The sequence below is a fragment of the Choristoneura fumiferana genome, chromosome 30 (assembly GCF_025370935.1).
Source record: "Choristoneura fumiferana chromosome 30, NRCan_CFum_1, whole genome shotgun sequence".
NCBI classification, from domain to species: Eukaryota; Metazoa; Arthropoda; class Insecta; order Lepidoptera; family Tortricidae; genus Choristoneura; species Choristoneura fumiferana.
The window spans coordinates 244,649-260,510 of record NC_133501.1 but is presented as its reverse complement, the minus strand read 5'-3'; the positions used below and the strand labels follow the sequence as shown (position 1 = coordinate 260,510).

Below are 15,862 nucleotides of genomic sequence, written 5' to 3'. Positions count from 1 at the left end.
TCTGGGTCACGTATTAAACATGACAGATATAACTCTTGCAACTCTAAAATGATGGCAAAGTGGCAGGCAAAGAAGCAGTGGGTCGTAGGAAGAAATCGTGGCTACGCAATATCCGGGAATGGACGGGAGTTAAGAGCGCCGCGGAGCTTTTTAGACTGGCAAAAGATCGAATTAGATATGCGGAGCTGACTGCCAACCTTCACTAGTTGGAGAGGCACTTGAAGAGAGAGAGAGAGATTGCAATTCCATAACATCTAAACACGAAGTTTTTCAATAATTTCTTTGCATACGTCCAGCTAAAAATATCAGATCACACAAAAAAAAGTCAAACAGGTATTAAGAAATAAGTGATTTCACAAAGATCTGGTCATCTGAGGACAATATACCTTGTGTCGGATAATATATATCTATAAACATGACATGTCATGTCATACGTAGTACCTATAATTGGTGCAAATCTTTGTAAACGCCCTTATTGCTGGGATACGTTTGACATTTTGTGTGATCAGATATTTTTAGCTGGACGTATGCAAAGAAATCATTGAAAAACAGAGTGCTTAGATGATTATGGCTTTGCAGTAGTTTTGATATAAATGGTATTTGCAGCGTGCAGGATTTATTGAAATTTATTCCTACTCAAATATTTGGACACCTTGGTCGTTCCGATATATGTATCTGATGGCGACTGTACGATACGAACTTCGATTTTCGAAATTCATAGTAGCCCCTCTGATTATACTTAATGCGAGATTAGACGACTCACTTCGCGATGGAAGCGTTGCGCGCTTGCTTTGTTTTCTCTCTCCTCTCTCTCTCTCTCTCTCTCTCTGTCTGTATAAAATTGCCAGTGATAAGGCTCAAAATTGGGGTTTAATAATTCCATTGACGACTCTTTAAATTTGTATAATAAAAGTAAAGTTATAAACAAAATATCACTTTATTCCTTATGACTAAACATGTTTGTATGAGACAATGAGAACAATAGCGCTTATAAATAATTGGTAATTACATTACACAGGCTGCCTCAGACATGGAACGCAATAGTTCATTTATCATAAATACATAGAACCATTCGTGACTTGTGTGTGTCACCATTAGGCCGGCTCCACACGTTGGCACCAACGTTGGCCCTAAGCGGGACGCGGTTATACGGTGGAATGGGATGGATACATTGGATGAATATATACATCTCATTCCACCGTATAACCGATTCCCGCTTCGGGCCAACGTTGGTGCCAACGTGTGGAGCCGGCCTTACAGATGTAATTTTTACACAATTAATTCGAGAATTTGTATGTCACATGGAACGCGTCAAAATACATAAAAATTTGTAAAGCATAATGAACAAAATACATAATGGTCATTTGACATAATTTTCGGAGAAACTGAAAGGTTGAATACAAGATCAAAATGTACCCTAAAAACGTTTAGAATAGGTTATTTTTAGTTCTATTTTTCTTAGATCAAAATGTGTTCGTTATGTTTATTTATGAAAATCCTTTATGTATGTGTGTGTGTGTGTGTGTGTGTGTGTGTGTGTGTGTGTGTGTATTGTATTGTATTATTATTTTTATATTTTTACCCATTTCACATTTCTTTGGTAGGTATTCAAAAATACATAGTAAATCAGTACAAAATTTGATACAACAAGCACAAAACAAATATGTCAAAAATTTCAAAATTACAAGCATGATTGTCACAATTTGCAAACACAAAAATGACAAATAAAACAAATGCTACAGTGTTGGAAGGCGAGCAAAGGTTAACTGGAACTTATCCCTTTATTGATACGACATCAGAAACAATAGACACTGCAAAGATAAAAGGACCGAATGATTTAAATTTACCAAAACAGTAGTAGTGTCACAGCAACTGTCAAAATTTACAAATAAAAAAATTACAAATCAAATAAATGTCACGGAAGATGAGCAGAGTTTCTTAAAGTTTACGATTTTGATTAGTTAGTTATGTATGACTTAGTTTGACACATAATGCCCTATATACTAGATTTGGAAGTAAATTAAAGGCTGGCCAGAATTATAAAAAACCTCGCCCTATTGCGGAAAACCAATAGAACTAATTTCTTGCACTGGTAACACTAATGTCATCAAAGTTTAACGTTGTTTGCGCGTCGTATTTTTAATGGATTGAAAGGAAGGACATTTTGCGGAAGGGACGTTTTGCGAACGGGACATTTTGCTAATGTGACATTTTACAGACGGGACGTAATTTATGAGGCCTGTGCCCAGCAGTGGGGCGTATATAGGCTGGGATGATGATGAAGTATAGGGCCAGGCCGCTTCCAACCGAAGCAACTGGACTATTTGGGAAGCTTATGTCCTACGGCTGAGATGATTACCAAGTTGGTGCTACCGGGGACGGCGGCGGCAGGCGGGCGGGGCTTCCGCGCGGGACTCGGCGGCGGCCAACAGAGAGAGTTCCCGCATGGCCTACGGACAGATTAAGATTGTTTTTTTGGAATCTTTTTGTATTTTTTATTTCAATTCCATGTTTTTTGTTACTTTTACGGTCATCCCGTAAAACCATGCATAGAAAAACCAGAAAAATAAGACTAGCGCTGGGAATCGAACCCAGGTCCTCGGCATTCCGTGGCAAGTGCTATTCCACTACACCACCACTGGAGAGTGATACAGACACGAATTTCCCCTATGCACCACATATCTCAGCTTGTTTGTTTTTCTTATTAAGTCACTTAAGCAGCGACACTAGCGACATCTATGCTGTATTAATAATTTGATTGCTTAATAACGACATCTCTTGTCGGGGTGAGCGGTTAGTTCCAATGGGGTGCTGAAAGTTTCTCGATGAGGGCTACAGCATAGATGTCGCTAGTGTCGCTGCTTAAGTGACTACTAATATTATAAATGCGAAAGTTCGTGAACATGTCTGTGTGTTTGTTACTGCTTCTCGCTGAAACTGTTGGATAGATTTTGATGAAATTTGGTACGCAAATAGCAGGATGTGTGGAATAACACAGGCGTCTTTTTAACCCAATATTCCCACGGGATACGGATAACATCTCGAATAAACAATCACATGACTCTAAAGTCATGAAATTTGGCATGGTTGTTTTTAATGCAATGCCAATGAAAACCACTATGTAATTTTCGAGAATTCGATACCTTAAGTTTTCTGGGATGGTCCATATTATATTTTTTATTGATAATACATGTATAATTTAAAATTTAACTGTAGATAGATATTTTTTTTTTCAACTTTAAAACTTTATTTCGGCAAACCACACGTTTCGTGAGATTAATAGGTTTTGTGCCTTGGCCTGTTTGATTTAAAAAAAGAGGTATTGACAGCTGTCAGTTGTCAAATGTCGCCGTATAACGACATAAGTACACGCCTAATGTAACGCCTGATTCAATAAATTATAAGTGACCAAGCACCATGGCAACCAGCTGCACTGTAAAGTTTATTAATCCATTTACGATGCTTCAGCGTGTTACCTCTAGCCTCAACTCCTGCGTCATGTGGTAGATGACATGCTCAGAACTGTTGTACATGAGAGCGTTGGCGAACATAAGCAGCAGGTCGCGTTGGAACTCCGCCGTCGTCCTGATAGCAGAAAGAATGGCTGGATTTAGCTGCCATACTCAAAAACTTATATTAACAGTATCCGGCCATAAAGATTGCACATCGGTCTTTGGAAAGACTCTGCTAATTTTGGTTTCATAGAGCGTTGACACACACTACTTATGTGACGTTTGTCAGTCGTTGTACAGGTGCAATAGAGTACGGACGCATTTAGATGAAAATATATAATAAAGTGTTGTTGAAACCCCCCAAAACTTTAAATTGTACAATGGCATCTTTAGGAAAAAGAGGGAACTACCCTTTTTCTGATTGGTTTTTTGGAGTCTTTTTGTATTTTTTATTTCAACTCCAAATTTGTTACTTTTACGGGTATCCCGTGAAACCATATCGAAAATACAAACTGAGACATGGATGCACAGAAAAACCAGAAAAAGAGACCAGCACTGGGAACCGAACCCAGGTCCCAGGTAGTGCTGCTGCTTAAGTAGCATAGTAGAAATAAGCAACCTGAGATATGTATGCATAGGCAAAATTCGTGTCTAGACTCCTGTCCAGCAGTGGTGTAGGGGTTATAGCACGCAGCACGGATTGCTGAGGACCTGGGTTCGATTCCCAGTGCTGGTCTCTATTTCTGGTTTTTCTGTGCATCCATGTCTCAGTTTGTATTTTCGATATCCTTTTTCTAGTAGTTACAACAGCTCTCTATAGATATCCGAAGTTTACATGGCATGGCATTAGCTTGACGTAAAATAATTAAGTTAATAAAGGTGCAGTATTTATTTGATATAAAACGTCACTTAATAAATACGATGATTGATGGATGGTGGCCAGTGTTCGGATGTTCTCGTGAACAGCCAATTTGACAACATTTCATATTTTTGAGCCCTAAATTTTATTGGTTCAGTGTATTTGGTTTAAAAAGACAAATACGCTGATAGTTTATTTATTTCTCTAGGTTTCGTATTTAACTTGTTATTAATTTTTCAATATTTACTTATTCTAAAAGGGCGTAACTCCAATTCTACGCAAGAATAGCCTTATCACCTTTGTCTTACATGATCGGAAAAAAGTGATCGGACATTGACAATGACATCTGCTGGGCTACTCCGAAACTCGAAACTCGAAGTTCGTGTCGTGCGGTCCTCTGACACTTACACTGTTTGATACGAGAGCGAGAGGGACCGCACGACACGAACTTCGAGTTTTGAGTTTCGGAGTAGCCCTGCTGACTTTGCCATTGTCACTGGAGTATGTCTGTGGAGTATGTTTTTTTTTCTGTAACAAGGCAAAGGCTATCCGTTAACTATTTCGTAGAATGGGTAAAATTAGACCATGATTTTATTTGTTTTTTAACTATTTTATTAAGCTATATAATTTTTTTATAAATATAGTATAGTGTTCAGGAGGCAATATGCTTTTGAATCATATATTCATTTTGAAGTGTTATTAAAATGAAATGTTTGTCAATTGTTTTCTCCCAAGACCGATGTGCAATCTTAAAGATACTGATAGATAGAGATACTGTAGGTATGTGTGTAAAACTCTTCATTGCACAAAATAAAATAAACAGAAAAATTTACAAAACTTTGAGATGCTTGTACAAAAGCGGACTTATCCCTTTAAGGGATATCTACCAGTCAACCTTTGAGTGGATGAGAGAAACAAATAGGTGAGTTTTAAAGAGTCAAAATATATTATTAGTGCACGGAAAGCTAAGCATAAAAAAGGTATCAAATAACTTAAAACTAAAAATATTATAAACGCGAAAGTGGTCACCATTATGCTGAGTTTTGGTAATCCAGTGCCAACATGAGTATGAGTATGTATTTGTTAACATTATCTTGAAGTAAAATATAAGATCAAAATGTTTAAAATGTAACATAGAATATCAATGTATTAAGAGTCCGCAGCAAGTAGCGCTCAACTCCGCGTTGAGATCACGCGCTAACGCTTTAAAATGTTGTTGTTTCACCTAGAGTAAGACAGGGCGCTAGAAAGAAAGCAAGAGCGCGCTAGCGGGAAGGCGGAGCTAGAGACATGTCACAGTAACAATATTGCAGTAAAATATCTTCATACAATGGTGAAATTATTGCAGTATCTAAGTAGAATATAACAGTAGAACATCTCCAGACCAAGATTATAATATATACAGCGCGGGAGGGCAGCTACCGGCTAGGATATTATTTGGCGTTCCAAAAACGTAAATGTACATTACACTACACATTACGCTGTAAAACTTTTTTACTGCCCATGGTGAGTACACAATTTTACGTCTTCACCTTGCCAGAAAGTGGGTTTTACCATACGCATAGCGGGCGGTAAAACTCACATTATGGCCAGGTGTGGCGTAATAGTACATTATGTCTTAAGGGCGGTTAATAAGAAATTACGAACGAGAGTATTAGAAGCTCAAAGTCAAAGACTGAGGACTAGGTCGATGTTCATAATTATAGTACCGCCCGTGCGACTTACAATGTTTTCATCACATTTGCGAGTAAAATTGTATATGTGTAAAAGAAAAATATTATTGTTACAAAAATTGCCGATACCGCTGGTGCAGTTCTTGGCAGCGCCAGCTACCAGCCGCCCTCCGCCTCCCGCAGCATGTGCCTGACATGCGTGCACGAGGTCCTCCTGCTAGTCGTGCAGAACCTGCGCGCGCAGCAGTATTAGTACGCGCAACAACTCATAACGCCAAAAAAAGGCCCTTAGGTTTTATTAAGGACTGCAACCAAGTTAGCCTGCAGCTTACGACACTGTTTACGAGCAAGTGTGATGAAATAGTATATTGTACAACAAAAGCATAAAACGAGCAATTTTACCCGAGACGTTCATATAGCCACCCGAGCCACGGCGAGGGTGGATAGAAACGTCGAGGGGAAAATGGGCTCAATGCTAGAGTTTTACACTCTGCTTTTCACTTCGCTTGCGAAGAAATGAAATAGCAATAGTAAAAATAAATGTTCACTTATTTTGTACCTTTTATTTTTCATGCTTTACTATATTAGTTTTATTGATTTATTTTCATCGATTTGATTGATTTTTAGGTGTAAAAAAATAAAAAAATATGTAGAAACTCTTGTTTGTGGTTTCACACCTTGATTGCCTTGACCTTAGACGAAGATTCTACTTTATGCACTAGAGCATAAAAAGTTATTGTATGTTGCCTAGATGCAGCATGAACACGCACTTTACGAGCATGAGAAGTGAAATAGTCGATTGTACAACAAGAGCATAAAACGAGCCATTTTACGACGTTTACGATTTTAAGACGTTCGTTCCGGTACGGCGAGGGTGGATAGACACGTCGAGGGAAAAATGGGTTTAATGCTCGAGTTTTACACTGCTTTTTACTTCGATTAATTCGAGGAAATAGCAACAGTGGAAACAATGGTTCACTTACTATGTTTCTTTTATTTTTCATGAATTACTATATACATAATTCTATTTTTTTATTTTATTGATTTATTTTGATTGATTTGGTTAATTTTTAGTTTTATATAAATAAATAAAAAAGTTAAAAACTTTCTGTTTGTGGCTGGTTGACACCTGATTAGCTTGGTCTTAGACAAAGATTTTATTTTATGCACTAGAGCATAAAAAGTCATTTTATGTCGCTTAATCTCAGCATAAAAACGAACTTTACGAGCATGAGAAGTGAAAAGTATAATATCTATAGACTACAACATCAACTTGATTGGACACATTGAAGATTGGGTGTATTGAATAAAATAAAAAAAGTCATACAATATTGTGTTTTATTTTTTAATACATACAAGTATGAAAATTCGCTTATTTTTAAGAACTCTCTCGTATCGGTAACTTTCTAGGTAGACGCGGATCTATAATTTCAGGTAGTATGCATTCCATGTAAAATTTTCTCAATTTATTTAATATGCTCTCCCAGAATCCTGTATCCTTTTCGATTTTTTCGAATAATATGCCTTTTGGAGTCCACACCACGAAGATACAGTATCTTTTTTTTGTAATATTTAACTGACCTTGTACTTGATAAAAGTAGTTGTGATTTTGCTTCAGTTTTATTTTCTGAGGATCACTTTCGTCCAACACACAGAAAGTAATTTTTTTCTTTAAAATAGCTTCTGTTGGCGTCATATTTGCCGCCGAAGCTGGGCATTTGATCTCCACAATTGTTTCTTCGTCTATGACTCCGTCGGGACTCGCGCCTAAATACTGGTGTTCCTCGAGGATGTATAACCCACAAGGTGATACTTGCACTCCTAGTGCAGCTTCAGTCTCTTTTAAAGCGATGGGCTCATTCTCATTGCCGTATCTAGTAGCATCGCTACCTTTAAAATTGCTATATAAGAGTGTTTTTATAATATTTTTACACGACGTGGCAGCTCTTCTCTTACATATTTGACCAAACACTGACGCAGTAAGGCGTATTTTTCGTTGTTTGATCCATTCAGGGTTCGTTGCCTGCCCAACGGTATCTTTTTGGATATTTTCAAGTTCTATTTTACTTTTTGAAAAGTCTGCTAAGAGTGCTTGTTTTCTTTTTTCGTAGTGCTCAACTTCCATATCTGGTTCTTTTTCGATATCACCGTAATGTTCATCGGGTCCTGCGATACGTTTTCTTCGTTTTGATTTTTTGTCTTGGCTTGATTTTCTTTTCGCCTTTTCTGCCTGCCTCTTCTCATACTTCTGCGTGTAAGTCCCCAGTTCTTCATTTTTTGTTAATACTTTACTCATGGTTGCTACAAGACTCCCGGTGTTTCTTTTTGTAGCAGCTGCGTAGCAACGGGACTCATAAGATCCACGAAGGGAGTAATTTATTCGTTTGCCTCCTATAAATTTTGCGATTAGTGCATTAAACTGCTCAACAATATTGTTTGTTTGCCCCATAAGGAGACTTTCGGCATTGTTTAAAATAGGACTTATAGCGGTGTATATGTCATACCACAAGCCACAATCTTTCATTTGGCCTATGAAGTTTTCTTCGCCTGGTTTCGGGCCATTACAAAAATATGTTTTGCAGTTGGCATGCTCACCAAAAACGTGGCAAGGCCCGTTTCGTAGGTCTTTTTTTAATTCATTTACTTTCTCAGTAAAAGTTTTCCCTTCCATTTTCGAAGAAAAGTCTATTGCTCCTTTAATTGCCTTTCGTAGTCGCAATATGTTATCATTTAGGCATTTCCTCATGATAATAGGGACAGGTCCTTGTTTATTTTCAGTTTTTTTTGTCAAATTTCTCAATTTAGTGCAATAATTTCGTAATAAATGATTACTGCATTCTTTTGTGTATAGCAGTGGAGTGGCCATATGGCAATGCTTCGTTTAAAGCACTCATGACACTGCTATCGCCATCACCAATAAGTTTGGTGTATTTCAAGCCATGCATATTTATGCTGCATTTAAAACCTTCTACTACACCGTCGGCTTCCATTGCTGTGGAGCTACCAGACCAGTTTTTAAAACATTTATGTTTCTTGACCTCAATCTTTTTATTACTTGCAACAGCGCATACAGAGCAATAAGAATTCCGTATTCCTAAAAAGAGAACCTTTTTAGTTTCATACCCAATAATGCACGCTACCCCGGATAATGAATTATAATTGCTGGTACGATATGATCTTTTTCCCCACGATGCGTCCGCTACTACTGTGATGTAGGGAACGCCATCAGCGTCTACGTTTCCTTTTTCAATTGCCATTTGTTTTTCTTCGAGTCCTGCCTCAAACATGCTCTTCAAAGAGATATCTTTTAAAACATCCCCAAGCAACAAATTCTCTTTCCCAAATGTTTTCTCCGCTATACATGGCATATCTAAATGAGCGCAAAGCTCATCTAATTGGGAAAAGCCACTACCCGAACATACGACTGCTTGAACAACATTTTTATTAATTTTAGACTCTAGTTTTTCATTATTAAATGCTTCTTTTTTGCCACACATTTTGCATTTGAAAAGAAAAGTTGACTGGAATCCGATTCTCGACTCCTTCACAAAATCCATATCTTTAAAGCTGCAATTAAATGGACTATGATCCACAGCCTTCATTTGTTCAAATAAATATTGAACATTGAAAATTCGTCGACCTGTCATTTTACGTACGACTTCCTCATTGCTATCATGATCAAGTTCAATTTGTAATGATGGTGTCGAGGACGGAGTACTCGGACTCAAATTTCTGAAAGGAAAAAAAAAGTTACGTTATATTTATACCATGCAAGGTTAAATCAGAGTATACGGTGAAATAAAAATATTTGATACTGCATTATGAGGCGTACACTACTACAGAAAACTTCTAACGCCGGTGACGCTATGCAAAAAATACGTTTCGATTTTCGGTGCCATATTGTGCGCGCGACTACATTTTTAATACAAGCTTTTTGCTGACTGTACTTGCATTTTCATCCAAACTACTTTTCCGTACCAAATGTGGAAGAAGTGGGTCAAATTCAACTCGCAAGATTTTACCTGCACATACATTCATAGGTACATACATTGCAACTATTGCAAGGTAAAAGCTTGTAAAAATAATAATAAAAACACCAACCTGCTAAAATTTTGAAATTGAGGCGGAGGATCGGTATTGTTATCACTATCAGACTGCTCACTGGCATGCTCTCCGGTGCCAAGCGTACTGCACATGTAAAAAATACATACATAGTGAAATGACGTCAGTCGCCATTAGTCAAAGTAATAACAGAGACTACCAGAGGTAATACTTCGTTCGTAATACCTTACTTATCGCCCTTAATGAACAATGGGATATTATAGTGCTATGACCTGTATAAGTGAAATAACAGAAGTGCGGTGTACATCGATCAAGATAATAAACTGAAATCATCTTTAATAGCCGTGTCAATATAGGTACGAGTAGGTACTAGTCTCAGTGCAGTTGCAGTCAAGAGCGAAAATAAAACTACAAGTGAAAAACGTAAGTAGCTGTGAAATAAGTTTTTGGTAAAAAAAAAATCTGTTCAAGCTTTTTTTTTTGCTGACTGTACTTTTTGTCGACTTTACTAGCATTGTTACCTATTAAACTACATCATACGAAATTTCAAGTCGATGCCATTAACCGTTGAAGAATTCCGTCCTGCGGAGACGATCCTGGCCGGACTACCAGGATGTCAGCTACCAGATTATTGTATTGTCACGCAATTCACATAAGTATACCAAATTTCAAGTCAATTCGACCACTGAAACTGAGTCAAATTCAACTCGCAGGATTTGAGCCTCACATACATACATACGAGTACATAGGTACATACATTGCAAGTTAAATAAAAGATTGTAAACTAGTAAAAATAATAATAAAAACACTAACCTGCTTAAATTTAGAGGTTGAGGTGGAGGATCGGTATTGTTATCACTATCAGACTGCTCACTGGCATGCTCTCCGGTGCCAAGCGTACTGCACATGTGAAAAATACATACATGGTGAAATGACGTCAGTCGCCATTAGTCAAAGTAATAACAGAGACTACCAGAGGTAATACTTCGTTCGTAATACCTTACTTACCGCCCTAATACACAATGTGCTATTACAGTGCTATGACCTGTATAAGTGAAATAACAAGTTTGTGTGGTGTACCTACGTCGTACAAAAATAATAAATAAAGGTACGAGTACGAAAATTCATTTTTAATACAAGCTTTTTTGCTGACTGTACTTTTTGTCGACTTTACTAGCATTGTTACCCAAACTACATTTATTTTGTACCTATACCAAAAACAAGTCGATAACATTGTAACAGTTGAAGAGTTCCGTCCTTCGGAGACGATTCTGGCCGGACTACCAGGATGTCAGCTACCAGATTATTGTATTGTCACGCAATTTACATAATTATGCAAAATTTCAAGTCAATCCGACTGCTAGAAGTTGGTCGAATGCAAGATTTGATTACAGACAAATATCGGGACAGGTGAAACTAAATAAAAGCTTGTAATAGAGGACAAGGAAGAAAAATCTTACGCTACTGTCCTAGTTATAACTTACCTATTAGGATTAATGTTTTCTTTTTTATGACGAGCCGGTCCTTTTTTTTCCTACGAGCCGATAACCATAATCTTGTCTTCGATGATCTTTTCACTTCTGGAAACAAGAACATTAATAATTATTTTTTATGGGAGCGCCATAGTTCGCATAGGTACTCTTTTCTCTTTTCTAGTAAAACCATAATTATTTTTTGTCCAAATCATCGTTTGTCAGTATGCGAGCCGATATATGGACCCATTTTTTATAAGTACTTGGTAATATTGACTAAAATGCATCTAGGTAGGTACTTACCCTGTTTATCCATTTTTGTAACATAAAAATGCAAAGTCCATATAAGAAAGCCAAGGTCGTCGAACAGTATGTGCACACACACCACCAGTATCACCAAGAAATATCAAATCCGTTATCAGTCCAAGTCGTAAGTAGTTAGATCGCGTTTATGATACGAAGAGAATTCACCAAAATAATATTACGTAACTCTCGCGCACAGCTGACGAGTCACTACTAACGAGCGACGCACGCACACGCAGGGCCAGCGTAAACCAAGGACAAAGGGCGGCGCGTACCGCCCTCCCCCGTACCGTTCCCCCGCGCTAGAGTGATTCGCTGCAGATTCGCATAAAAAATGTATAGTTTTTTTACTGATTTTCGTAGTTTCGTTCTCATTTGAAAACCACAAAATCATTTCGGAAAAATGCTTTTTCTTATGAAACTACATAGTTTAGTCGATGCCGGAAATAGGTTTTGACTTCAATCTGAACTATATTTTGGCCGTAGTATTTAACCGAACTGCACAGGGTTTTTGGCTCTTAAAATGCAAAACTTGTACTCGTTCTATTTTCTTTGTAATACCATTTCAAGAGTCATAAACTAATTTCAGGCCTAGATATGCCTTATCTCATTGTATTTACAAAAAATCATGATGATGCTACTTGTTATTTTAAAATAAGGACGTAACTACGATTTGTATGGAGAATCAAGCTTGCTGCGGACTCTTAATGTTAGATTTATTCATTTTCATATTGTAACCTTTTGTTTTTCCTTTTTGACAATAAAGAGTATAAACCAAACAACAAATAAACAAGCTTATACTCTTAATTGTTTTAACATGATTCAAATGAAACATGATGATTATGTACTTTGTGAGGCGTAACTTAATTTTTTTATTTTTTCCAACAGAGATATAATGCTTTGAAAAATGAAATCACATAAAAGTGCTTGATATGTTCGAAATATTTGAACTCAATTTTCTAACAAATCGTTAAGTTTACTGAGTAGGCACTGTTTAGCCAATAAGGTACGTACTTTCTTCAATGAATACGCCCTTACAGTGTTGTTGTGTACATTGTCCTAGAATGGTGAGAGATGATTCGGTAAAAATTAAAAAAAAAATAGAGTCGGAAGTGAATTTGAATAAATTGTATTTTAAAATTCAAAAAATAAGATTTAGTTCGTTAGCGTAACGTTTTAACCAACAAATATAATGGTTATTGCCATCTTTTTAGCAACTGGAACATGCAAAAGTATCGATAGTTTGCGTAACATTTACAGAATAAGTAATAAGTACAAGTAAAGTAATTCATGCCGCCTAACAAAGTGACGGTTTAGGCATAATAATCGATGCCTCCGATATGCTTCTCTGTCTAATCGCATAAGCTGGCGTGTTCACTCGCACGCGTTGTAGTCGCACGAAATCTCGTTCAACGATGGGGAGTGACCCTGTATATGTATGTACTCGGCGGGCGGAATGCCTAGTGACACCCCCTGGTAAACAGTAGAGGGACTCTAGTTAGTCAGTTTGACATCTGTCATTTGAATCACCTATTACGCAACAATTGAATATGCGAACACTAGTTTTGTACCAAGTAAAACATTTCAACCTGCATTGTATGCTGATTCCATGACCTGATGACACCATCTTGATGTTCCTTCTGATGGTGGAGAGGTCCATGGGCCGCTTGACTATGTTACTGTACTCCGGGGCCAGGTCGTCGCTGACGGTCGGAGGAAGTGGCACGCGTATTTGTGGGCGGTTAGTCTGTAACAGAATACATCATCCTCAGCTGTGTCAGCCAGCGCTACTGTTGCTATGACGGTAGCAACATTTTACAACAAAAAAAAAAAGATTTCGGAAAAAAAATACAAGCTTTTTTTGCTGGCTGTACTCTGTTGACTGTACTTGTATTGCACCCAAACTACATTTGAATACCAAATTTCAAGTCGATGTCATTAACCGTCGAAGAGTTCCGTTCCTGTGTAGACGGCCCTGGCCGGACTAACAGGATGTCACTAACAGATTATGTATTGTCACCAGACATAAGTTTATAGTTTATCCAATTTCAAGTCGATCGGACTACTGGAAATTTAACTTGCAAGATTTGACCCAAATAAATAAACGAACAGGGCAATTTAACCCTTTTTAAGGACCCATTTATTGGAGCACACTACCACAGAATCAAAAGCAGCTATCGAATACATACCTGACAAAGGACATTTTTTAAGCTAGTCGTATTTTCAATAATTACAATGGAAATTGTGACTTATTATGTAAGCAATAAGGTTCAGTTTCCAACTCAATGCAAGTGGTCGCTAAATCGCCTCTGCCTTATTAAGGGTTAAATAAAAGCTTGTAAAAACCGGCCAAGTGCGAGTCGGACTCGCGCACGAAGGGTTCCGTACCATTATCTACACAATATTACACATTAGCAAAAAAAAACGGCAAATAAATTAAGCTTGTTGCATGGGAGCCCCCCTTAAATATTTATTTTTAAAGTGATTAGGTATACAACTAAAGATTCTGTGAATATTTCAAACGTCTACTTGTTGCCGTTATTAATATCAAGCAAAAAACGGGGGGGAAACCATGTTCGAGTTCTCTACAGAGGACTCGAGTTCTTTATAAAGACTAGTTTTGTTTAGACCTAAGGCTTTTCGAACAACTGAGTTATGATTAGAACTAAAATGTACTTTTAGGTATACTTGACAATCAGTACCTACATTCTGATTTCCTTAATTTATTACAAAACCAGACCTTATCACCTTGTATCTTAAGTACATTCCTACCTGCTACGAACATATTCTTGTTCCTACAAACGCACTCAATAAAAACCGTTAGAAAAAAATAAACACCCTCATACTGTAAATTTTTTGATTGTTAGGACTTAAGTCTTTTTGAGGCACGCTTAAAGTTCAACAATAAATTAAAAAAAAGTTGGAAAAGCCCCGACCTTGTCACTTCAAAGTTCGCAAAGCTAAACCGATTTTGATCAAACATGTCTAAGAACCATCGCTAGAAAACCTGATTACAAATAAAAAAAACCGCATTCAATTCGCTCCACCCGTTTAAGAGCTACGGTGCCACAGACAGACATTCATAGCGGTCAAACTTATAACACCCCTTTATTTGCGTCGGGGGTTAAAAAATACCATAGAAGATACGATGGCCGGAGTCTTTTCTAAAGCTTGACTTGAGACTTGACAAATCCATACTAATATTATAAATGCGAAAGTAACTCTGTCTGTCTGTCTGTCTGTCTGTTACGCTTTCACGCCAAAACCGCTGAACCGATTTGGATGAATTTGGTACAGAGATAGAATAGACCTTCGGGAAAGAACATAGGCTATCTTTTATCGCAAAAAAGGCTTTAAGGGTTGAAATAGGGGATGAAAATTTTATATGGTGGAAGTTCGTCGCTGTCGAAAATAAAACCCATGAAACTTGGCATTTAGGCACTTAATAAGAAATAAGTCGGTATTTGTTTGAGCTTTTTTTTAAAATTGGACCTGTTCGAGTTTATATAAAGCAATTTAATGACTAAATAATTTTCCTTGCTCACCCGCGACCTTACGATAGCTAAGCTTATGCAAAATATGCGTGTTCATGCAGTTCCTCCACCTCCACACTGTAAGAACACACACAAATCACACAAACCATCTATCACCACCACCACACTTGCTTGCTTGGCTTGGATCTAATTTCAGCAATGGTAGTTAATAAAACATGCCTTGACAGTAAATAAATAAAAAATCAAGGTAGTTTTGAAGGACGGTTAAAATTTTATTTTAATAATTTGTGGGTAGTTTGTTAATCCATCAACTAGATACGAGTGCCACTCTACTACTACTACAATAGTTTTCGGTGCATAAGCCATAGTTGACAACCTTAGAGCGACCGCCGAGCGTAGGTATGAAAAGTGGAGTACATACATGAGATTGACTTCTGTACCTATCTGTTTTGTGCTCGAGTCCTTTACCAACACTAGTTAAAACCCCTTTTGTCTGTTCCGGCGTCCTCACCTCTGTAGACGAGCATGGCGGAGCGCTTCCAGCAGC

The 15,862-nt window shown here is 37.5% G+C and overlaps 1 long non-coding RNA gene across 1 annotated transcript; it reads right to left on the bottom strand.

Moving 5' to 3' along the window:
* Positions 1–1,225: 1,225 nt before the first annotated feature.
* On the bottom strand, positions 1,226–13,475 carry LOC141444613 (uncharacterized). The gene is made up of 3 exons (XR_012453189.1): positions 13,436–13,475; positions 3,477–3,585; positions 1,226–2,450 (listed from the first exon to the last, which is right to left on the bottom strand). It is a non-coding gene; the product is annotated as an uncharacterized lncRNA (long non-coding RNA).
* Positions 13,476–15,862: the final 2,387 nt, after the last annotated feature.